At 39.2% G+C, this 25,700-nt stretch overlaps 1 protein-coding gene across 1 annotated transcript in view; it reads left to right on the forward strand.

Moving 5' to 3' along the window:
* Positions 1–25,700, forward strand: part of TENM4 (teneurin transmembrane protein 4) — a 627,658-nt gene that overhangs the window by 86,465 nt on the left and 515,493 nt on the right. The window contains exon 2 of the mRNA XM_065629610.1: positions 6,322–6,464. The gene's annotated coding sequence lies outside the window, so the exon portion shown is untranslated. The remainder of the gene's footprint in view (positions 1–6,321; positions 6,465–25,700) is intronic.

Consider the following 25,700-nt stretch of genomic DNA (forward strand, 5'->3'; position numbering starts at 1 on the left):
TTGAGTCCTGGAAGGTAAAATGCTGGAGAGATCTGTCCTCTTGCTATCAGAAAGTAACAGAGCCAAGGTTGGAGATGCTGTCCTACACCAGGCGGTTGCCCTCAGATCTCTTTGTAAGAGCATCTCACACTCATTTGCCGGATTTTCTTCTGGCTTGGAGACTGAGCCTTTTCAAGTCAGTGAATCCTGGCAAACATTTCAAGCACCTGCCTTGCTTCTGGCTGAATTCTGAGCAGAGCTATGGTTGGGCTGCTGCACAGCATCTTTTAGGCTCTGAAATTCTGGATCTGTTGAGACAGTTCTCCTGCAGCTCCATGGGATGCTCCTTTTGTCATCAACCATCTGCCGGTTCCTTTGGCTCCACAGGTATAAGCATGTGTGCCAGCCTGACATGGTGTCAGCACTGAAATTTCCCCAGTAGTGTATGTTATGTGCAAATAAAATGCATCATTCCAAATATGAAGCAATTTTTTTAACATTCGGAGATAAAAGGCTCCAAGATCCCTGGAGAGAGTGAAAAAAAAAAAAAAGAAAAAAAAGTAATTCTCTTTCTTGACAATATCAAAAGATCAGGTGATAAAGGGACGGGGGAAATGTAATTTGTGATAGGATCAACTCATAATTAGTCAACAAGCTATATGAAGGGGGGTTGATAACATCAAAATCTATGTGCATCAAGTGGCGCCATGCTAGCAACACATGACTACCAGGTAGAAATTGTGTGCCAGTGCAAACTTCATTAGGATTGACAAAATGGACCTGACCTAACTGGTCCTTTCAGAGTCTCAGGAAATGTTAGAGTATTACTTTTGAGCTCTTCCCCCAACAAAATGTGTCACAGCCATTTATTGCCAACTGAAATAAAAGTAGGGGAAAGTCACACTTGAAAGAAGCAGTTTGCTTCCACTGCTTACAATGTGTGCTTGATACTCCAGTAAAATTATCGATGTTTTGCTTTGCCCATACTGATGCAGAGCTACAGGATTGTATCCTTGCATCTGGACTAACCAAGGTGACAAAGATGACACGCAAAACCATTACTCCAGCATGCCTGGAATGATACATGATGTTTGCATAGCAGCTGTGCCTGATCAAGTGAGGTAGTTCCCATTTTACATAAAACTTCACTTAATTGCAGGGAATTCTGCAGATAAAATATCAAGCAATGGCCACTGGCTCCTTTTTCACGTGCCCAGGTGACGAGTACCCCAGAAAATCGGTATAAAAATCTCTCACTGTGAGATTTCTCTTGCCGTAGTGAGGCAGGTGACAGCAGTGGCCATTTATGAGTATTTCGGTTTTTGTGTGGGTACATGGAAGAGCCAGGGACAGAAACCTGGGAATCCACTTGTGTGGCTTCATCTTATGGACTCAGAAGTACGGAATACCATAGAGGCTGGAAGGGACCTTGGAGATCATCTAGTCCAACCCACACTACTCAAAGCAGGGTCAACTACAGCAACTCGGGACTGTGTCCTGTCAGGTTTTGACTATTGCCAAGGATGGAGATTCCACAGCCCCTCTGAGCAGCCTGTTCCAATGTTCAATCACCTTCCTCCAGTCCAGAAGCTTTACAGGACTCAAAGGTTTTTGTTTCTCTGCTGTTGATTCCATAATGCAGAAGATGCATATGTTCAGAATAATAATCTTTATTCAGTGGACCAAAAAGTTCTCTTTACAAGGCTTAGTAACCTGTTGGTGCCTTAATGAGTGAAGCACCCATAAATAATTGAGCTTTCTCAGCTGAAGCAGGGTGACCCTTGTCCTCAGTATTATTCATCTTATTTAATAAAGGATGTTCTGGTAGTACATTCAGGATCAAGAAGAGTTTTGTTAATGCTGGAGGACGGCACTGGTATTGTAGCCAATTAATGTGCCTGTTCCTGCTAATGATAAATGGGTCTGTCGTCAGTTCATCTGGCATTCCGCCTCTAGCCTTACATAACTGTTTGTGGATATACCCAAGGGTTTTAATAGCTAATGTTTCAGCTTTTGCAGGTCATCAGAATACATGAAGAAACACGGATTGGGTAAATAGTAGTCTGAGGCAGAAAACAAGAGGTCAAAAAAATAATAAAATAAAAGTGTTCAGGTGATGGTAAGCTCTGTAAAATGGGCCAAAACTTGTCCGAAGTGGAATCTTTTTGCTTCTATTTCAGTTAAAGTTCAGGGACAAGAGGAGGGGAGAAAAGGAAAATGCATCTAAGGAACACTGGTGGGTCCAGGCTGATTTAGCCTTCGTGGGCTAATAGCTCATTCAAAACTGGTGTTTTCAGTGGTTCTCAAATTGCAGGAAGTGGTCTGAGGCTCAGAAGGAATAATGACTGGAGGAGACATAATTTCTAGGGAAGAACTGAGGTCCTGCAGTTCTGCTTTGAAGGGAACACAAGCCACAGAATGAAATTCCCCAAATTTCAAGGTTAGCAGAGGAGCTGGTGGCTGGAGGGAAGAAATCTGTAGAGGGAAGCAGAAAATATGAAACAATCTTCGTGTGTCTGTGTGCGAGTGATGTTGTGCCACGTAGCCAATGCCTTTTGTCCTTTAGCCAGGAATCTGAGCTGAAAACCCCTTTTGCAAGGTCCTTGCAAGATGCATAGCAGCTCTCCCATTCAGGGTAATTTGTGTTAACTAACAATTCCATGTTAATTTATAGAATCATAGAATCCTTTCAGTTGGAAGACACCCTCAGGATCACTGAGTCCAACCATAACCTAACCTAACTCTAGCACTAAACCATGTTCCTAAGAACCTCGTCTAAATGGCTTTTAAACACCTCCATGAATGGCGACTCCACCACTGCCCTGGGCAGCCTGTTCCAATGCCTGACAACACTTTCCATGAAGAATTTTTTCCTAATATCCAATCTGAACCTCCCCTGGTGCAACTTGAGGCCATTTCCTCTTGTCCTATCACTTGCTACTTGGGAAAAGAGACCAAGACCCTCCATGCTACAACCTCCTTTCAGGCAGTTGCAGACAGTGATAAGGTCTCCCCTCAGCCTCCTTTTCTCCAGGCTAAACAGCCCCAGTTCCCTCAACTGCTCCTCATAAGACATGGAAATGTTGGGATCTGGACTTTGAATTGTTTTAATGGTTACCATATTCAGTTAGATAAGTGAGCAGTGGAAGAAGGAGGTAGGGATATGCTCTGCTCATCTTGACATTCCACCAGATGAGAAGACAGTGATGGCCATGCCCAGCTTGCACCGCTCTTGTTGATGCTTCTGATGGTTTTCTATCAATACACTCACATCTGAGAATTATGGGACCAGCTGTTCACAACGACCAAAGCACACCATTACAAATCAGCCCCACTAAATTGGAGAGGCACAAAAGTTAGCTCTAGCCTAAATTTAATCAGCAAATCTCCCTGGAGTCAATGGAGAGACGCACCTTTGGAGAGCAATTCAGAGTAAGAACCTGACTGCAAGGGCAGCATTAACCTTTATGACTGTTCTCCCTTTGCCGAGAGTCAACGGGATCAATTCGTAGCTGAGTGGAGAAGACTTAAATTGGCCAAGAAGCTGTCCCAGTATCAATAAAGCTACCACAGTGTGCTTTCTGTGTCACAGAACTACCATATGTCTCCACTTATGGGGACTGGGCATAGGGGCTGTGAAAGGAATTGCTTTCCTGGGCGGGTTAATGTAACAAAAACCGAGCAGCTCTGCAGCCCTTAATCTCCCTAAAGCCCATAGTCTCAGCCCTCCTGTGCTTTACTCTGTCCTGTGCTTCGTTACAGAGTCTTTAAACACATAAGCTAAAAATAGAGAAAATAATTTCAAAAGAAAACACAACTTTTACTCCTTTAGTTCGATGTTTGGAGAAGAAGTAAGGTTCCTCTTGGGTTAAACTTACCAGATTTTTATAATTTTTTTTATATAGTATTATGAAGCCCAAGCACTATGGAGTAAGCACCCAAAATTTATACCCAACTCTAGAATATTTAATAACTCAAGATAAATTAAGGTATTTAGTATTGAGAGTTTTAAACATTACATGATTTTTGTTCTTTTTTCTTCCAAGTGTGGAACTCCTGTTTCCAATTTAATAACAAGATCTGACAGTTCTGCTGTTGTTTTTAATAATAATCTTACTTACAGTACTCCAGGAACTGCAGCTTCAAGAAGAAAACATAAATGAATGTTTGGAGTATATAAAAATACTTTCATTTAATACCTTGGGGTTTGGTGGAGTTTTTTTGTTTGGTTTGGTTTGTTTGTTTGGAGGGATTTTTTTGTTTGTTTTCTTTCTTTTTTTCTGTTGGTGGTGTTGTTTTTCTTTGGTTTTGGTTTTTATCATTGAGAGGTATCTGATACCAATTTATTTTATTTTAATCCTGTCTGGAATATACTACTCACTGGAAACAAAACACATAGTTACTTAACATGCAGATTTTAGCTCAGGGATTTGAAGCAGTCTAGTGAGCTAAGACACATACTCTATATTTCCATTAACTTACTCATGGAAGTTTGTCGGGACTCACCAGATACCTTTGAATAATTTCAGCTTTTTTTTTTTTGTATTGTGATTTTTTTTTTTCCTTATTGAATTAATATTTTAAACACATTAATGGAGCTGTTGGTGGAGAGAAGATGCGCTGTTTTAGTTCCTTCACTGCTGTAAATCAGCACAGTGCCACTTAAATCAGTGAGGCTAGTATTTACCCCAGCTGAACATATCCTCCTTCGGTTCTAATATTAACCCAGTTAAAAATAGGAGATTTATATTTAAACCTCTGCTTCCTGAAGTGACAGTAGGTGGGCCAACTTGTAACATGATCAACATTTACAGCATTATCTCTACTGGAATCCATTTATGCCAGCTCCTAACAATCAAAACATAATGGCTTTTTGGAATTGCCACCGCTTTAATTTTTACAAAAAAACGCAAAAAATGTTAGTTAAAAAAAAAAAGCCCTGATAAAACATGCATTCATGTGCATAAAGAGCATAGAATTTGAAAATTTTTGCATCATCATATGCAACCAATTCCCTGAAGCAGTACTTAGGGAAAGGGATGGTGTTCTGGCATTTACATGGGAAGCAGCAACAGTGGTGGGGGACGATCTCAGAGCCCTGTTGTCAATGCATAACTCGTAATTTAGTGCATGATTTAGTTTTACAACGAACTTAGAGACATTTGAGATGCCCGGAGCCATTTGAGATGCCCAAACTTATTTAAGAGAGTGGCAGAGAAGACGCAGGATCTGCAGGAAAGCCATGTCTTTCTAAATGGCAGCTGAAGGACAGTCAGGATAACTGCGGCATCTCTAGTGGCACTGGACAGCTGAGCTGGGTTGTGTCTTATATCTGCAGTCACAATTTCTCAGGTTATTTTTTGATAACACGGAGGGGCATGCAAATCGTGACCTATCAGAAGCTGTTGGCCTTTAGCGAGATAATATATTGGCTCATTTTCAGTGCTGTGCCACATACTACACCTGTGAGTGCTGTCACTAAACTGAGTGACATTACCCAAACATGCTTCATGGTAAATTTATGTATAGATTTAAGTGCCTACAAAATCAAATTTGGGTTCAAAACTCCATTAAATATTGAGCTGCTAAAAAAAAATTCTCAAGCCATAACCAAATTGGATTTAAAGTGTCTGAACACTGTGGATCACAGGGCTGAGACAGTAAATTTTATGTACGTTGAAACAATTGGACTTGTCCAGGTGTTGGACACGGGTCTCTTTCCTCTTATATCTTAAAAAAAGACCAACATAAGTCCGTAAAAACTACAATATTTTAGTGATATCTCTAGATAACAAAATATGCTGTATTAACAGCATTATGCATGAAATCTAGCCAAAAAAAACCCCAAAACAACTGTTGTCCTTAGAAGGTTTGTTCCGTGGAAAGCATATTTTCTCTTTCTCCAGATTTAACTATGTATGCATACTAACTCAGGTCCAATTTCATCCCACTCAGCTTGAAGCACCTCTCATTTGCTCCTTATCCAGCCTTTGAGACCACAACTAAGTTGTGAAGCCACCCTGTATATCTTGGGCAGGAGCGACCCTGGAACATGCCACATCTCTGTTTTGGTTGCCATATCTACAGATAGCTAGGGAATTATCAATTTCTCTGTATCAATACAGACATAAAGACAGATACCTGTTGCTATCTGATGAGGTGGTAGCCTGGGGAGAACATGCTTCTGTTGTAGGTACTTTAGTTAAGTGCTCACAGATAGTGAGAATCTGAGTCTTTGAACTTACGATCTTACATGGACAATCCTGATAGCTGCCATGCAAACAACCTTTACAAATCCTCCTAGTCTTTTCTGACGCCCAACACCTGGCTCCTTTTCTGTAGTGAGAATGGCTGGACCATTGCAGTGGCGAACTGATTTTTGTGGATGGTGAACACAAGAAAGGGATTGAGAAGAGACCACCTGAGTCATTCTGACACATGACTTGAGTGCTTTCTGTTCTTAAACAGATGAGGATCTGAAATATGTAAGTACACTATAATTGGTTTTTAGATTTATTTGTAAAAATGAGAGAAAAAATAAAATTCTTAACCTATAATGGTTACGGGATTTATACATTTGTCATTTTCTTTCAATGTGTGTTTATACTGAAGTGGAGCTGATAAATCAAGTTATTTCTCGTGATATTTTAAAGCATCATTATTTGTCTCTTGATTCCATCCTTGTTTTTCCTAAAAGAAATGAAAATAGGAAAAAAAAACCCACTAAATTATGTTTGCAGTGTCATTTCAAATTTATTGTCTAATAAATAGTGATCACTTGGAAAATCCATTTATTTTCTGTATTGTTAACAGGAGATTTAACCAAAGTGATTGAATCAAGATGAGAAATGATCCTGGGTTCCTGAAGCTTGAATAAATGACTTTGTCAATGTCAATGTGCCGTTTTGGAAGTTCATTTGAAGTATAAAAACTAACCTAAATATAATTTCATGGCAGCTCGTATACTACTTAGCATAATTTTTTCTTGACTACAGAGCCTCTGTTCTCTGTATTTCACCAGTATTTCCAACTCTCCAACTACTCTCTGACACTTTTTACTCTTCCACAATCCCAGTACAAGCAAAGATAACACTTCTTTTTTTCCCAACAAATACAAACTCATGTTGACTTCCAAACTGACAAATTTATCTTGACTTCCACTAACACTTTTGCTGAATGAGTGTAACCATGATTTTATAAAATCGTGTGGAACAACTACTTCTGACTCATTTAATGATGCTGCATTTTTGAACTGCATTTTCCTCCATAGAACATTATGTGTGCCTACCAAATACTAAATAGAACTTGTCAGCCACAGAATACTGTACCTCAGCTTTCCAAATGAGTGCACATTCCCAAGTAATTCAAAAAGGACAAAAGAAAATCAGTAGAAATTTGAAATGTTTTTGAAGTGCTACATATACCAAGGCTTTAACTAGACATATAAACAGATTTAGAAACACAACTGAGTTTATTTCTACAACTTCCTGTCAAGAATTCCATATTTCAAAGTACAGAAATTAACCAACAAGAGCTGTAATGGCCTGACTTGTACAGACAAAGCTAAGACTCATGACATTTCTGGGTTTGAAATCCAGCACAGGAGAATGTCTTTATTCAGATAGGGTTCAAAGTGTAGCTTATGTTCCAAAGATGTACGAATTTCAAGTTGGTTTTAAACTATAAGCAAATGCTTATATTCTTCCTTTGGTCCAGGCTATAATTATGCATCTCAGATTATAGTGTTTACATAGTAATGAGACTAGCCTGAATTCTTGCAACTTTTGGGAAGTTCTTGAAAATACAAATTGTAACAGTGACAGGCTGATTGTTCTTGATGTGTCTTTATTAAAATAAACGTGTTTTAAGGAAAGTTTAGATTTCTGACTGTAGCTGACTGATTTGGTAGAGATTGGTATAGCAATAACGTCATTATACCAAGCATATTTTCTTTTTCTTTTAAGGATTCTCAGGGATATTTAAATAAAAGGAAACATAGCGTGGGCATCTCCACTGTGTTAGAGGGAGAAAACAAGGTTTACCAGGACAAATGAAAACTGTGGCGAGGCAATCGTGAAGCATTTTAATATCTTTTCAGAAAATAAAAGAAATGAAAGCCTCCGAGTGGCAAAGTGGAGCAGTTGGACTTTTCTTAGACATGCAGATATGCAAGGGACATTGGTGATACTGTGAAATATCTGCATATCTCCAGATAGGGGCTTTTGTATCATAATTTGTTCAGCAGCTATTAAAATACCTCATTCTTGGAAGAAAAGACCCTTATAAGTATCAGGACTTTCCTAAAAGGAGAAACAAAACTCAGTTGCCACAAATTGTGCTTTTTCCTTTCAAGAAATCTATTAACCTAACATAGAGTTTTTGACAGCTATGGAAACAAGCCAAGATCATATTAAAAATTGGTATTGTGCTGGGGGTAACCATTCCCTGCCAGATGTATTGTGTATACCCTGCTGTGTGCGTGGATATTTATGGATATGTCTATAAAACATATCCAGTTAAGGAAAAAAAAATATTTATGGGAATGTGGGCTATTATAATATCTGGTTGTCCATGGTTAAAACATACAATGTTAATACATTGTCCTAGCAAATGAAAGTGAAGGATGTACATTAATGGTTATTCCCATAGTGATTCAGTTGTTCAAAGTCATTAATCAGTACTACATATCTCCTGGAAAAGAGTGAATGGAGGATCCATTCATCCTGGTTCCCCATGGTTATTATCTGAGAGTAAATTGTGTCCATCGCTACCTGTATGGGGAACCCTGACAACTTGGGGGATATTATCTGAACCATGTGTCTCCCCACATGCCATCAGGATGGGAATTTACATTTGAAATAGGAATTGGTTTCTAACCTTGCAGAAATGCACGAGAGTAATAAATGGAACGTATCAGTATGTCTAGCCAGTTTTGAGAAATGTTGCCACAGAAGGATCTCCTCTGAGGTACTCAGATATCAGTGTGATCAGCCTGGCAGACAGACCTCTGTATTGGGGAAGCAAGGTCAGTGCTCCTGGGACAACAGGACACATAGAGATTCAATAATAATGTCTTATTATTGTATCGAATGATGTCTGCAGAAGACTTTAAAATCACCATGTGAAGGACAAAAGATGCAGTACATATATGTAAGGTAAGGGCATAAAGGCTGACATTTCTACAGTGCATTTAATTAACTGAATTCTGTACAAGCCTGGCCTTTGGAAGAAAAATAATCTTTGGTTGCACACTGGGCACATTGAGCTTCCATAATAAGCACAGAGGGAACCCCTGTAGGGCATCTATTGCATCAAGGCTATTGTTTTGCTGGTGCCATGTCCTCAAAGACCCCGAGGTTGAAAGACCTATAAAAGTGAAATCTGTTTTGCTTACTACAAGTAGGGGGTTGATGGAGACAAGAAACAGCAGCAGTAATAGATCATTTTTATTAACGGTACTTCTCAAGCTGTTGGAGCTCTTGACATAGCTGAATTTCAGTGAGGAAACTGAATATGTCTAGGTAGGAATATTTTCCCCAAGCCAGTACACGCAGTGTTCATAGGAAGTGTTGTGGTTCCTTTTGATAAAGAGTGGTCAGACAAGCACTAGGTAGCACATTTTTGTTAGTTCCTACTAAGCAGTTGACAGTTTCTTCTTCTGCTGACAGTTGCCATCCCCTGCCTTGAGACATGGTGCTTCAAGGTACTGAGACTGCCAGATTAACGAACTACAAAATAATGTCACTTATTACTGCATATCAGGGTTTACCACTGTTGTTATGGAAGAGGGACATAGCCAATGATCAGAAATTATTATCAGACCATACCCTTAGTTCACACATTTTATCCCATATGTTTTGCTCTCTTTACAATCACATTTCAGTTTTGAATCCTGCAGCAGAAAATGAAGGGAAGTGGTGTGGCTTACTGTGGAGGCCACAGGGCTGAGATGTGATAAAGCAATCTTACATCTACTCTAGATTTACAAGAGTTCGATACATTATATCAGTCTATCTTGCCCATGTATACGATGAAATTGATGAGATTGGATGATATTCGTAAAGGAAATTGAGACAAATAAAATAGAAATACCCTTTAGTAGTTGCGTGGTTTTATATTTTTTTTCCTTAATCATAGAATCATTGAATAGTTTGTTCATCTAGTCACAGATCATCCAGTGCCACCCCTGCCATGAGCAGGGACATCTGCACCAGCTCAGGTTGCTCAGAGCCCCGTCCAGCCTGGCCTGGGATGTCTCCAGGGATGGTTCATCCACCACCTCTCTGGGCAACCTGGGACAGGCTCTCACCACCCCCATTGTGAAACATTTCTTCCTCATGTCCAGCCTGAATCGACCCTCTTTTAGTTTAAAACCATCAGCTCTTATCCTATTGAAACAGGCCCTGCTAAAAAGCCTGTCCCCATCTTTCTCATAGGCCTCTTTTAAGTACAGAAAGGCCACAACAAGGTCTCCCTGGAGCCTTCTCTTCTCCAGGCTGAACAACCTCAACTCTCTCAGCCTGTCCTCATAGGAGAGGTATTCCATCAATCTCATTATTTTTGTGGGATACACTCTTTCCAAAAAATGAGTCCAGGATGGGAATAGGTAATATACTCAGACCCTCGTAGCCTCCACTGTATAAATTGATTTCCAGCACCCTGTCCTTTAGTTGAAAATATTAAAGTACACTACCTCTTTCATTAAACATGGATCATTTCTATAGCGCGCTGTTGACATTGCTGCATGATAATTTATCAGAAAGGCTTGAGAAAGGCATATAATGCCACAAAGCCAGCAAATAAAGCTGATTCTGTTTTGAGAGGTGGGACAAGAAAAAACATTTTTGCTGATGTGCACAGTAATTCTCTTCCTCAGATATAAACCGGTTGGGATAACGACATTATGTAGAGTGAGGCATAGAGCTCTTCTAGAAACCAAGAATATTTTCAGAAACTGAACATTTAAAATGGAATTAACAAAACTGCCACTGTGGTAGCTTCAGGTTAGAAGTCACTATCATTGCTAGTATAAATTGAGAGTATAAATTGCATAATAGGTGCAAGGTGGTTAAAAAATAAAAATTGCCAAACAGTTCTTTTAAAACTTTTTTAATATGAATGTGATCAGATGTTTGAACAGGTTGTCCAGGGAAGCTGGGTAATCTCCATCCTTAGTGACTTTCAAATAGTGGGACAAATTCTTGAGCCACCCGATCTAACTGGACTTGCTTTTGAGATGGAGGATTGACTATAGATCTCCAGAGGTCGTACTCAAACCCAAATTATTTTGTAATTCTAGGAAAGGAGGCCATCAAAGAAGAAAATTCAAAGAATAATCTGGGAAATTCATCTTTGTCATAATCCAAAGGCATATCTATAGCTACAGATGTCTTAGTGGGACAAGGAGTTTTTCTGTTTAGATATTTCTCAGAGAAAAGTACAAGTCCACCTTCTCTTACATCTCTTGGAAATGGTGTGAGGAGAGGTGACTGAATTTGCTGATACCGCATTTAACTTCAGCTAGATGTTAGCTTAAGTTTCCTTCCCGATGTCATCACTTTTAAAGCAGGAATTTAGCACTGTGTATTCTGCACTAGATATCCCTATGCAAAGAAGTGAGGTGAGATTCCTGGCTGGAGACTTTTCCATCCTTGTAAGTTGCCTACCTATGTAATGCCATCGCAGTTGCTGTATATGAACAGTAAAGTGAACTGTTGTCAGCCACTTCAGAATATCCCTGCTAAGGAGGAGGTTAATCCTTCTGGGTCCTTGACTAAGGTTTGTCATAACAGCAATATGAACAACAGTAGGATTCCTGTATTGCGTTTTCTCCTCAGGTTTTACTGAACCTGGATCTAGGCAGACAGACTGCTCCTCTCTTGGTCACTGCTCTGAAGAGAACTGTACATTGTGTTGTCCTTTCTGTATCTAGATCTGTGACATCTTTGGTTCCTCCAACCACTATGGCTGTGTGAGATGCTCCTTGAAAAGTTTTCTTCCACCTCTCAAAATCCATGCTTGATGCATGAGTCCCAGGTCACCATGTTTTAGTAAAACATCTACAAACTTGGTATGAATAGTAGAATCATAGAATGGTTTGAGTTGGAAGGGACCTTCAAAGGTCTTCTAGACCAGCCTCATGCAATGAGCAGGGACATCTTCAACTAGATCAGGTTGCTCAGAGCCCCGTCCAGCCTGGCCTTGAGTGAAGGGTGTTTGTGACAAAGAATTGCTGTGGAGCTTGCAAAATAGATTTTTTAAGCAGTTTTCTGAAGCCTCTTTCCACACCTGTGTGGCCCAGATATCACAGTCCTCAGTGTATCAGCAGATAAAGCAATTATGTATTTTAAGCTGGTCTTTAAAAGTGCACCCAGCCCTGTACAAATACCTTTAATCTTTCCATATAATAAGGATGCAAGACCTTTCCACCTGCCTCTTATCTTCCCATTGCAGATAGGGCAAGAGGGAAAGAGGCCTCCTGCCACGAGAAGGTGAGCTCTGAATTTGGTACGTGATCTGCAGGACAGAAACAGTTAATTCCTCTGAATGCATTCTTTTAGATAGAGATAGCTTTTGAAAACAGAAAGTAATGAATTCCAGCATCCTTTTCATAAAATATTTGAAGGAAGTCTTGTTTGCTAGCGCTTGTCAATCAATCCTTTGCTATTGTTAGGGTTTTTTTGCCTCTCTCCTTTTTTTTTTTAATTGGCATCTGTCTGGAAGGACGCAAACAAATCCCAGGCTGGTATCTTAACTAGGATATTCTGGAAATGTTCTCTTTCAGGCCTTGAACTTCTCTGCTGATAGAGATAAATAAATTGAGAAGTCTGTATTAATAGGTGCAAAGCCAAAAGCATAAGAAAAGCTTTGAAAAGCTTCAAAAATCATGTGCAAAAAAATCCTTGAGTATGTTGAGAGGATGTTTTTTGAAATCATATTTACCCTATTACTATTAACTTGTCAAAATATATGCAAGATTCTGCAAACTCTAAAATCATGAGACAATTAACTTGTCTTTTCTCTAAATAAGTCAAACTTAAAATAAGCAGATATTTAACCTTTGGTTATTTTATGTTCCCTTTCTGTTAGTTATGGTATTACTAGCAGTTTTCAAAGATTTAGTAGAACTGGTTTATTTATTTGCTTATTACTTTTCAAAAATCAGGCTTAGAATATGTATAAAAGTCTGTAGCAATGCTTCCTACAGACTTTGCCATTCATTTCCATTTCACCGCATTATGAAATATTAACCTATATTGCATTTGCTGTTTTTCCTGTAAACAGGTGTACTGCATTTATGGTTTAATTATCTGGGACTTCTTATACTTCATCATACTCACTTAACCTCACATTACTACATACTGGGCTTCAGCTGCTATTTAAAACCATTGGTACACAACTTAAATAGTTCATAAAGATTCAGCTTAAGTACATCAAGCAGGCTGTTGTAACAATAAGTGAAAGTATGTATATGTCCAAGGGATTGCTGAGCATCTTTTCTAGCAGAATAATTATTACGCACAAGAAAACAATTTTCTTACCAGCCTGTGCAACAGTATCTTTTATAATGGCATTTTCTATCAATAATCATGTAAGATAGAAAGATACATTTTAAATTCAAACACTGCAACCTGCTAGATTAATAAACCATATTTATGAAATAATAATAACCTCCCTGGATGTGTTTTTTTAACTCAGGAGATTGAACACTGATATTGAAGAGGTGTCTTTCTTCAGGATCTGCACAGTGATATATGGCACGATGTTTGCTGTGATATTGATGTACCGGGAGCCAGACTGAAGAATAGGGTCAGCACACACAAAACCTGCGTGTTTCTGCTGCAATGTAAAGTATCACAGCATGGACAGATGATTTGCTGAGAGTTTCTCAGATCCACCTTTTCTCTTTGTTCGTGAGTGGAGATGCAAATGAATCCAAAGTCTCTAGAATGTCTTTAAGAGCCCACACAAATGTACACAAGTGCACAAAATCAAAACCACAAAAAACTTAAAATTTCACCAGGTTTAAGTACGAGCAGGGACAGATAACTAGGCATCATCAGTTTCTGGTTTGCTCAAGGAGATCAAGAAGGTAGAACTTTCTGCAGGAAAGAAAAACAACCAATCAAACAAACAAAAAAAACTGTCTTGAGAAAAGTTTGTGACGAAATATTTTTAAAAAATGGTTTCAGAGTGAAGACTATAACATCTTTTTTTCTAGCAGTCACATGTTCAACTTTTTAATATCAAGATGGAATTGCGACTAACAGGTTCACAGTGACCCTAGCAATTTTTGCTGATCTTTAGACTTTGTTGTAAAGTAAGTGGATGGTTTGAGCAGAAAAACTTCTAGTTGTGACCTCGATTAGTGCATCTTGACTGAAGGCTTCTCTGTACTTCAAAGGTGTGGTGCTTTCGTGGTACAGCTGTAGGTGAAGAGATGCGTCTCTTCCTAGTGGGAATAATTGGCTACCAGTGTAAATACGCCTTATGCCACTGCTGCTATTCTTCCTCTGTTGCAAGGGGAATACGGTGTAGAGAGTTGTGACACTTTTAAATGGGTTTAATTGAAAACTGGGTTCTGTATAATTATAGCCATACAGGTAACTATCTGCCCTCAAAAATGACCAAGGTATGTCGGTAAATAACTGTGGTCTTGGATCGTAAAAGCCTGAAACAATGGTTCTGAGTGATGCAGGAAAGCAATGATGGGAATATGCAGCCCTGTCATCTCACCAGGGAGCTTCAGCTCCACATCCATTTTATAATAATTTAAAACCACAGCTGTCTAATTGTTTTAGCAAAATTAAAGTGCTAGGTCTTTCAGAATTCAGGATGAATATTTGGGCTGAAGTGGAACACCACTGTCTCTGGAGGTCTCCTAGCAGACTCCCCAAGAGACTAAGATGCTTTTAGCAAGACAACAGATCTTTCGTCATGGAAATACATAGAGCCACATGCCTTTTCTGCTGTGCTTAGGGAAAGCACTACACAAGTATGTCTAAAGAACAAAGTGATCTTGAAATTTGATTGGTTGCAAACTATCACAAATCTGAATCTGAATTAGTATTAAATTGCGTCAAACCGCTGCCTGGCAAGGCTTATCAGCAAGTTTGTTTTTATCTCATCAAGCTTCATCTGGTAATACTGATGACAGGCAGGGAACAAAGTGAAAGGCAACAGATCCCCAGCACTGCTGGCCACCAGAAAATGAAGAAGGGAGACTTGAGAGAGCTGAATTATAAAATAAAAGATGAAATAATACATTCGAGCATGAGGAACAGCACAGAAAAGGGTAAGGGACAGAGCAGTGAAAAAACGAGAAAGAAATAGCAAGGAGAGCAAAGCCAGTGCTGAAATGAGGGAGATCAGAAGGAGATGGTAAAGTACTGTGAGACCCCAGTTGTGCGGTCAAAGTAAAAGAGCAGCTGAGTTTCTTCGCACATTTTGCAGCTGCTTTTTAATTAAAAAAACAAATTATGCCAAAATAAAGTGATGGAACACCTACTTTCACCTTCTGTGTAACAGGATCTTGTTGGTTAATCCTGTGTTAAGCCTGGCTGTTCATGCCGTTGACCTTTTCTCCCAGCCTCTGTCTATTCACCACTCTTTGGAGCCAACGTCTTGCTCCCTCACTCTACTCACAGCTCTTCCTTTGGGAAGGTGTGGAACCAGTACAGCAGCACTGGTGATAGAAACTGATCCCTGAGGAAATATGATTAACACAAGTGATAGGACAAGAGGAAAGGCCTCAAGTTGTGCCAGGGAAGGTTCAGATTGGATATTAGGAAAAAATTATGTAAAGAAAGGGTTGTCAGGCATTGGAACAGGCTGCCCAGGGAAGTGGCAGAGTCACCATCCCTGAAGGGGTTTCAAAGGCTCGTAGATGAGGTTCTCAGGGACATGGTTTAGTGCTAGAGTTAGGTTATAGTTGGACTCAATGATCTTGAGGGTCTCTTTCAACCTAAATGACTCTATGATTCTATGCTGTGGGAGAGGTGCTCAGGCTGAGGGCATCTCAAATTAGAGCAATTTTGTTGATCTTTTCTAACTTTCTGTTTTACTTATGCACTAAAATGAGCAACAGGCCAGCACGAGAAGACAATATTGATAACTCAGATGCTGCTCTGTCATGGAGCAGAAGTAAATGTACTCTACTTGATCTAATTATTCCAATCACGCCTTCCTTTCACACTGACAAATAAATTCTCAAAGGTGAACTGGCCTTGACGATCAAGAAAATTGGGGTAGTTTGGATTGTTGTCTGACTTAAAGAGCTGTTTGATGATTTAGTAATCTTGAACTCAAGATCTAAGTCTTAATTTCGTAGATTGGTCTCATTTTTCATGTCTGTAGAAAAGTTTATGTACAACCAGATTTTCCCTAAAGGTTCAGTAGACCATTATGAATAACCTCATATCAAGTCTGTCTAAGATTCCTTAAAGAGTTGTTTTCATTTATTTTTTACTTTGTTTTTATGAAACATCTATCCTAAAGCCAGATCATTAAAGAATTTTGTATCCTTGCATTCACTTGCTTAAGCCACAACACATATCTCTGCAAGAGTGCTCTGCTTTTCCTGCATCTGCAAAACCCTTGGTGACAAGAATTTTTGCTGGATGGATTGCAGAGAATGAATTTAGCTTTAAAAAGGCAAGTAAAATTAAACTTACAGCACTGGGAAGAATGCCAATCTTTAGTATTAATAATAATTCCATTGTTTTTAATTCAGTATAATTACATAAGTTGATTTTTCTTTATTGCTGTCAGTTAACAAATATTTAATTGATTCAGTAATTCACTAATGTTCTTGATGACAAAATATTTAAAAGAAGATGCTGTGTAGAGAATGGCTTTAAGGGATATCAAAGACTTTTTTTTTTTCACATTGTAGTTACTGAATGCCAACCAGCACTTACAATCTACAAAAACTGCTTGTTTTTAGAAAAGCTATGTCTTGAAAAATAGCTAAAGGTTAATTATTGTCTCTATTTCAACTATAGTAACTCATATGCAATATATTAAATTAAAAAGCCGATACAAAATAACCCCACAACTCCCAGTGACCCAGACAATTAGATCAGCAACCTAATAGTTTCATAATTTCAAAGATTTTTGAGGTCAGAGAAACCATTAGCTCTTCCACCTTGACCTCCCATTTAATGGGGGTGACGGAATTTCATTCATTCCCAGTTGGAGCCTGGCAGCTTCTGTGTGGACAACTCTTATCTTCCAGAGACGCTGAGCACATTCAGAGGTAGATCCCACCCTGCCTATCACAAGTGTGCTTAAGTGATTAAGTGCATTCACAGTTAAGCATCTGTACCTTTTTTTCCTGGTGCGCATTTGTTTAGCTTTACCTTTCAATCCTCAGTTGGTGCCTTTTGATACTAAACAGAGCATGCTCCGGTGTCTGTCTCCTCCTCTTGAATTTATTTATGCACCCAAATAAATTTTTCTCTTCGCTGTCTTTGCCAGGGCTTTTATTTTTCTTTGCATTTCATTTACCTGGGACAGAGGAAGTTAATTGATCAATTCTTCTATTGATTTCAGTCTGCTTCTCATTTTCTAGCACAACAATGTCTGGTAAATTGTGGGGACTTTATATTTTTTAGAATTTTTCTTTTTTCTAACATGAGAAAATCATTTCAGTTTTTCCCAGCACCCCTGTTTTCTTTACTACCATCTGTTATTTAATTTTGAAGTCCCGGACAATATCTCTATAAAGTTAAAATGAGACTCTTCTTTCATGACACAGTCACAAACAAAAGCCTGTCATTTAAAAAAAATATATATATTTATGGGTCACCTGCTTTGCTCCTATAACTGCTGATAACAAGCAGATGGTAAGGAACTTACTTTAGCCAACTTTTACCTTCAGCCCAAGTGTTTCCCATTATTGTCTAGCTACTGACCCTATGTGAAAAGAATTCTTATCTGGTATTTCTGTGTTAGAACCACAAGAGCCATGATTTAATAGAAGTGCTTATAGCACATTATACGTCACAGGCGTCTTTTCAAAGATTTCAAAGCCACATCTTGACAGTTTCATTTTTTTTAAGAGATGCCTTTAATAACAATTTCTTGCTGACTTAAGAAATGAAGGAGGAAAGTGTAACTTCAAAGTGTTGGCAAAATAATATGAATTATCTAAATGTACTTGTAAAGTTGTTTCCAGTTACAGCAGTAGTAACTCAAGACTGATAGCTGATTTCCCCTTTCCCAACTGTTTCCAATTTAAAACGATATCTTTTGGAGTTTTTCCATGTGATGTTGCTACTCTAGAACAAACTAGTTCATTCAACTGTATTTTTTAAAAGTATCAGAAGCAAAACAAGAAACAATACAAAAAACCCCCCACTAATTAGTATAGTAAGTAGGTATGATACTTCTGTTTCTTTTAGCTAAAGAGCTGAAAGATATAATTAACATAAGTGGAATTAAAGAGATCATAAAAATTTGAATCAGAATATGAAGACCTATGTGTCTTTCAATACAGGGTTGAAAATCTACCAGCAACTTTTATATGTAAGCTATTATAGGCATAGATTTTTTTCTCCCTCTATGAAATCAGGCAAAATAAGAGAAAGTAATAAAAGATATTAATAATTAAATGATTAATCATACATTATTAATAACATTGTAAGTGGCATTAATTAAGATACTTACATACCTTTTCCCATCCTCTCTCTATGTTGCTGTCCAGACTAATCATGTAACCTTACTCTACTATTGACCTTTGACCAGATGCATAATTATTATTAATTATTATTCCTACTGCTGGCACTGGGCCCATGTCCTGGTTTTGTTACAAACAAGTTTCTCTTTTAGTGAATTTCCCTGTCAGCTAAAGTCTTCTTACTAACTGCAGTTTTCCTCAGTTAGGTACATGTTTTGGTAGACATAGCAATGAAATGCAAGGTCATTGATAACGATGCATCCCGCGAGATGTGCGAGCAGGAGGTGAACTGAAAAATTGACCAACTAAAGTATTCCATCCCATTCATGTCATACTTCATATAAAAGTGGGAGATCACGAGGATCTCATCCCTTTTCCTTATGGCCGACATTGGGAGAGGACCTTGCGAGTTGTCCCTGCGAACTGAGGCCCAGTGACAGACTGAATCCAGCTCCGGTTGGCTGCGGAGTCCAGTCCAGGACTTCGGGTGCCGGCCCCACATCTGCCGGGACTTTCTAGATTGGTTTTGTATATTTTGTATTATTTTCTCTATTTCTATTAGTAGCATTAGTAAAACATTTTTAATTTTTCCAACTCTCTTCTCTCTGTCCTTTTCCTCCCAATCGCCTGTCCTTAGTGGGAAGGGGGGAGATGGAGGGGCTGAAGGGGAAAGGTGGGGGGAGAGGAGGTTAACAATACATCTGCCACGGTTTTATTGTCGCCCTGCAATCAAACCATGACAGCCCACTAAACTTTCCCCTTCAGTGATGCTTTCGAAGTTGCAAAATTTTGAACTATTGTAGATCAGCCTAGGGATCCTGGTAGGTTTTTTTTCTTTTATTCCCCTTTTTCTCCCCTGGATATTAATTTTTTTCCCCTCATACATTTTCTTGCATTTGATCTGTCCTTCTTCTTGTCTTACAACAGCAGTAGTAGATTTATAACACTGGGAAGGAAAGATTTCTAGCGATGAGGACGCTAAAGACCAGGCACAGATTATCTGCAGTGGTTGTGGAGTTTCCATCATGATGAGAGCAAGTTAAACAAACATCTGTTAGGCATGACCTCCCTGTAGTTAAGCCTACCTCGGGGCAAGGGGGTAGACCAGATGACCTCTGGAGATCTTCTATGGCCCTAAGTTTCTCCGAGGGGAATAAAGCAGGCTATGATCATTCCCATGCATGGTTGTGACCTGGTCCTGTCCCACGCACATGCTCACGTGCCTCGTGCTGCTCTAGAAGCCCAGGGAGCATCCTGACCCTGTCTAAAATACATCACATATCTGACTCCTGCCGCTGGGTCCTAGAAGTATATTTGTCTTGACAAGAAGAGGAGCAATGATTTTGTAGTAAATAATCTTCTGAGATCACTTTTCAACATGTCTATTTTTCCTCTTGGTCACCTGCAGTAGAATTTATAAAGAGAAAGAGTTTGCTCATTTTCAGACTAGTAGGATACAAATACAAACACACCAATCTCCTCACAGTCTTGTAAATACTCTAAAATATGTGTTCCTTTTAATGGTTAAAGATGTGCGTAATCCTATGGACAGAAGAGGATGATATGCTATAGTAAGTCCCATTTGTTAGGGCATTTGGGCTAGCAAATATTTTGTGTATTCAAACCAGTCCCCTTCCTTTCTCCAGCAACACCTGGTACTGTTGCATGACATGAGAATTTGTGTGTTCTGCATTTTTACATAGTCTGTGAGAAGTCTGCTGAGTAACTAAAATAAAATCACCCCATATTCTCTATTGCCAAATGACTTTTCCCTTATTCTCCCCTTTTCTTGCTTCCATCCTCTGCCCTACAAAAATTTTAACAAATAGACCAAAGAAGAGGTAAAGCTCAGCTCCCCGTCCCTGAGGTCTCATGACAGAGGCAGGTGTTCCATTATGCAAGGAGAGTGTGTTCCTGAGTAATATTATCCTGGGAATTATCTTAGGGAGATTGACCTGTGAATAATAGCCAAGGCTCAGGATTAGCCCAGCAGTAATTATCTGCTAGACGTTTTCACTAGCCGTATCCTTTCAGGTCAAGAGGCAAACATGAGGACTCATACCCATGCTTCACGGCAAATTCTCATTCAGTTACAGTGACTTTTGAACCCCATCAAATATAAAATGAATTTTCCTTTCTTTATATTTTTTGGTATGAAAAAATCCGGGGAATTTAAAATGCAGGATACATATGCAGCCCAGACTCTATACAGATCTGGGACTGTAATGAAATACTTTAGAAGTTTTCCATCCAAGCAGTTTTGGAGGGGTCTGTGTGATTCACAGATACAGGCTGTGCCTTCATGGTAACTTGAGTTACTCAGTGTTAAACGTCCTTCAGCAAGCCAATTCGTGTGAAAGGAATCACCCCAGTACAAGCATCTTCTTGCACAGAGATATATTAGGAGACAATCACAGAATCACAGAATGGTTGGGGTTGGAAGGGACCTCTGCTAAAGCAGGGTCACCTAGAGTAGAATGCACAGGAATGTGTCCAGGCAAGTTTTGAATGTCTCCAGAGAAGAAGACTCCACAACTTCTCCGGGCAGCCCGTTCAGGGCTTTGGCACCTCAAAGAAGTTTCTCCTCATATTCAGATGGAACCTCCTGTGTTTCAGTCTGTGCCCATTGCCCCTCATCCTATCGTTGGGCACCACTGAAAGGAGTCTGTTCCCATCCTTTTGACATCCACCCTTGAGATATTTATAAACATTGATGAGATCCCATCTCAGCTTCTCTTCTCCAGGCTGAACAGATCCAGCTCTCTCAGTCTCTCCACATAAGAAAGATGCTCTAGGCCCCTCATCATCTTCGTAGACCACTGCTGGACTCCCTCCAGTAATTCCTTGTCCTTCTTAAACTGGGGAGCCCAGAACTGGACACAGAACTCCAGATGCAGTCTCACCCGGGCAGAGTAGAGGGGCAGGACAACCTGCCTCGACTTGCTGGTCACACTCTTCTTGATGCACCCCAGGTACCATTGGCCTTCTTGGCCACAAGCGCACATTGTTGACTCGTATTCAACGTGTTGTCAACCAGAAGTCCTCTGCAGTGCTGCTTTTCCAGCAGGTCAGCTCCTAAACAATAGTAGTAGCTTATTTCCATCAACAATAAAAGGACTTTAGGGTGTCTAGCTCACAAGAAGATGTCCTCAACATCCAAAGTTTAATGAGAGATGAATCCTACCCTATGCGTTTAGTTCATGGTACATGTCTCCTTGCATATACCTGGCCTGCTCTCAGTTTTTGCCAAAACTTGCTAGGCTAAACCCTAATTGTGAGTCAACTCTTGGAGTCGGAGCCCAGATGTGGTGAGGTATCATAACTCAGTAAGCTGGAAGTGTGTATAAAAAGCTCGGGAAAAAAGGGGTTAGATGTTGGATTAAGAATAAGAACCTCATGGTAGCTCCTTTTCTGTGACAGAAAACATTTTACCATTAAGATACACAGGCAATAGAGCATTGTACCTGGTTAACAGCTTTCAGGCGATATAACTTCCTTTGTTCCATTGAGGTCATCAGCATGAAAACATATTGAAATGAACCCTTAAATGGATATAATCCACTGCAAATCATAACTTGCAGCTATCTTTCTTAATCTGAATTATTGCAGGAATGCCTTAGACCATGTAGAGGGAATTCATTTGAAAACACACTCGACCTGTTGTTAGTTATTGATATTCTGTGTTTGATTTTGATTTTGCATGCAGCTTAGCCTGCATGGGGAAAAATCAATAAAATCTGTTTCAGTTTTGTTTATAGTCTGTTTCTCCCTCTGGCTGCCCAAATAGTGGTGGTTAGATTTCAGGGTCTATTCTGGGACATGAATGTCTAAAAACAGGAGGTTTCAATTTGATTTTTTTTTTTTTCATCCTGGATTTTACAGAAGTTTTGTTTTGAGATAGTATGAAAGAGGTTACTTAATGAAATGAAAGTTTTGTTTTGAAAAGAAGATGACAAAGTATACAGAAAACCAGCCTGGATTAGGTGCATCTGATCAAATGTAAATATTTGCAGCTGAGACAGTTACCACAGACTGGTTTTTTTAGTCAGTGGAGGGAAACAGGCCCATCCAGGGTACAATATTTTCATTTTAAGAACACACCTAAAATAAAAACACATCATATGTGTTCACTCTGAGGATTAAAAAAGGAGCCCAGGGTGACTAATTTGGATGAACAATGGAGATGACTGAAGCTATATGAGTTTCCTTCCTCTGTATGGGATGTGTCTCTATCGCTCATGCTGAGATTTCTCCACTGTGCAGAAATGACACTTCCTTAGGTGAGAAATCAGGAATGCAGATTAGTCTTCTAACTACTTGGCTACAAAGTGATGATCCCGTTCTTTCAGGTAGCTTGGCTGCCTTGAATTCTTGCCTGCAAAGGTGAAAAACTTCAGCGAGAAGGAAAAAGACCATTCCCTTCTACACAACCTTTAAACTGGTTCTGAGATCACTTGAGAACAAAGAAGTGAGGTCCTGTGTTAGCAGAAACCCTTTCTCACCTCTGCTTGCAGAAGCAAGTTTTGAACCTACATCTTCATTTCTTCTGTGAAAGTTCAGGTCAATATGTTACTGCATAAAAGCGTAGGGAATAGGGCAACATGTCACTATCCATGTCTTGGAAGAACAGAGTTACCAAGAGGTTGCAGATACTCAGGCTGAGGAGGGCTGGCCAACCTGTGAACCTCAAGTTGTGATGAACCAAATAATTTCAGTTCTTAAGCCACGAATGTGGGCAGAGCCTAAGTGACGTACTCTCTTCAGTGACATCCTTCTGCTCTCTTTCTGGAGATGACTGGGAGTCTGTAAATCCTGGGAACTCAACAGGTAACAAAGAAAAAATAAGAAAACATTTTCAGTGGACTTTTAGACATCACACAGAAGTATTTGCTGCAGTGGAAAATCTGTAGGAGGATAACAGGATAACAAAGGTTGAACATGACTGTTGCAGAGAAAGTATAAGAAGATGCCTCTCCTACCGTAAGTTCATCCTTTCTCTGACAAAAGATAGGATGAATTTGTACTGAGTCTGTGTGAGTCTTAGTTCCTTGCTGCTGCTGGTGGTATGTTCCGATCTTATGGTTAAATGGCTGTAAAAACAGTATTGGGTATAATACTTTGGAGTAGTTTGTTTGCTGTGTAGTGTGCTGTGACATCCACGTATTTTAACAGCTCTCTGCCTGAGAGAAGAAAAAATGAAAATTAGGAAAACATTGACATGAAATATTTCAGTGGCTTGCTAGAAACTGTTGGTTTAAGCCTGTTGGCCTAAAGAAATAATAATGTAAAATAAAGAAGGCAAACTCCAACCTCCACAAATGAAAACATGGTATTTCAGTCCAAGTAAAATGTTTCAGTTGATCCCACTCCTTTTTTCTTTTTTTTTTTTTCTTTTCTCCCTGTGCAATTTTGTAGCTGCTTTGTTAGTAAGAAGAAAAACAGTAAGAAAGCTTATTTATCTCAGCTCAAGATATAGTCACTCCTTTTTGATTTTTGGGGTTCAGCTTGTGAATAAAAAGGTGAAATGAAGGCAGAGAATTGCAAAACTCCTTTAGTAGCATAAACCAATAGCCATAACATGCATGACTGAGGTAAGATCAAATAATAATGGTAGTGTTTTGTATTTATTTTAATTTTGCAGTGAAATATGTTTCTACTTTATTTTAAATTTGAACCCAGGCATATCCTCATGCGCAAACTTACACTGGTTGGAGTGGCTGCTTGAATGAGGTTCTCTGTATGAGAATGCTGCTCAAAATATACAGGGAAAACTGGGAAATGAAAAGACAGTAAGGACAGCAATGACAAAAAGTCAGCAGAGCGGAAGTCAATAAGGTGTCCACTGTAGAATATAGTTTGATTAATAAATTTGACTAAGTGGTGTAAGACTATATATTATTACCCATAGATATAGAGAATTCTTGCTGCAGAAAAGTTGAAGTAGTAATAATAATAAGTCCCACCAGGAATTTTGTATTCTATTATAGCGTAAATATTTTCTCTTGATAATAATAATAATTAAAAATGCAGTCATCAGATACATATCCTGGCTAGATTTTTGTGAAGTTAGATGATTTAGTCAAATTTCCACTGGAATGATGTGTAACTGTGCTTTTGAATCAACATTTACAATTGTGATTTAAAAAATAATTTAAAAAATGTTTTGGCTTTCAGTGGTAAGGAGAGTAGAACTGCTTATAATATTTAGCCTTCAGGTAACTTGATTATTTCTTTGGTTTTTTGTGTCTTCATTAGTAAATAAAATAAATTCTATTTCAATGAAGAAAAAAGTAAATGGAAGGTTAAACTTTACAAAGTAGTATGTGAAAGCTAAGAAGGGAGAAAGAAAGCATGATAGCTGGGAGGTTTAAAAAAGCCTCATTGTAAGCTTCACTGGTTAAAAAAATTGAATTTTTGTAATTCTTTGGCTATGTTATCAGACAAGGCTTATAGTAATCCTCCCAGAAGGTAGATGATCTATAGGCATTTAATGTATTCATGGAAGTTGTGCAGGGTATTGGCAGAATTCAGAGCCTGGAGTGGGGAGTTCCCAAGTGAGCGTTGCTGAGCCAGGGCTCCCGTTGACTTACAAATCCAGCCTACAGAAATACGTGCAAAGCAGCATCTGTGCTAGGTAACTGCGCTGTGTGTATCAACACATGTCAAAAACTAGGCTTTTCATTAGTTCCCACCTCAAGCTGTGTTGGACACACATGGAAATACGTGTCCAAAAGTTGGACGTGACTCACAAGGAAGCAGGTGAACAACCCTGATGCTATCGCTGCCGAGCATGGCAGGAAATTTATTCTGCATGACATTAAATTCCTTTTGCCCTCTGCAGCAGAGCGAAGGCAACTCTTCCACCCACCATGCCATTTCAGCCAACCTTGCAGCAATGTAAGAAAACGTTGCCGAAGTTTGGCAACTAATGAGATGGCATCTGTTTCCATTTCTGTGCTCTGAAGTTTTTTGCCTTTTGGTTTTTGCTGTGCATCGAAGGGATGAGACACTGTGCCCAGAGTGCAAGACCCTGGGCTGAGAG

Source organism: Caloenas nicobarica, chromosome 1 (genome assembly GCF_036013445.1).
Source record: "Caloenas nicobarica isolate bCalNic1 chromosome 1, bCalNic1.hap1, whole genome shotgun sequence".
NCBI classification, from domain to species: domain Eukaryota; kingdom Metazoa; phylum Chordata; class Aves; order Columbiformes; family Columbidae; genus Caloenas; species Caloenas nicobarica.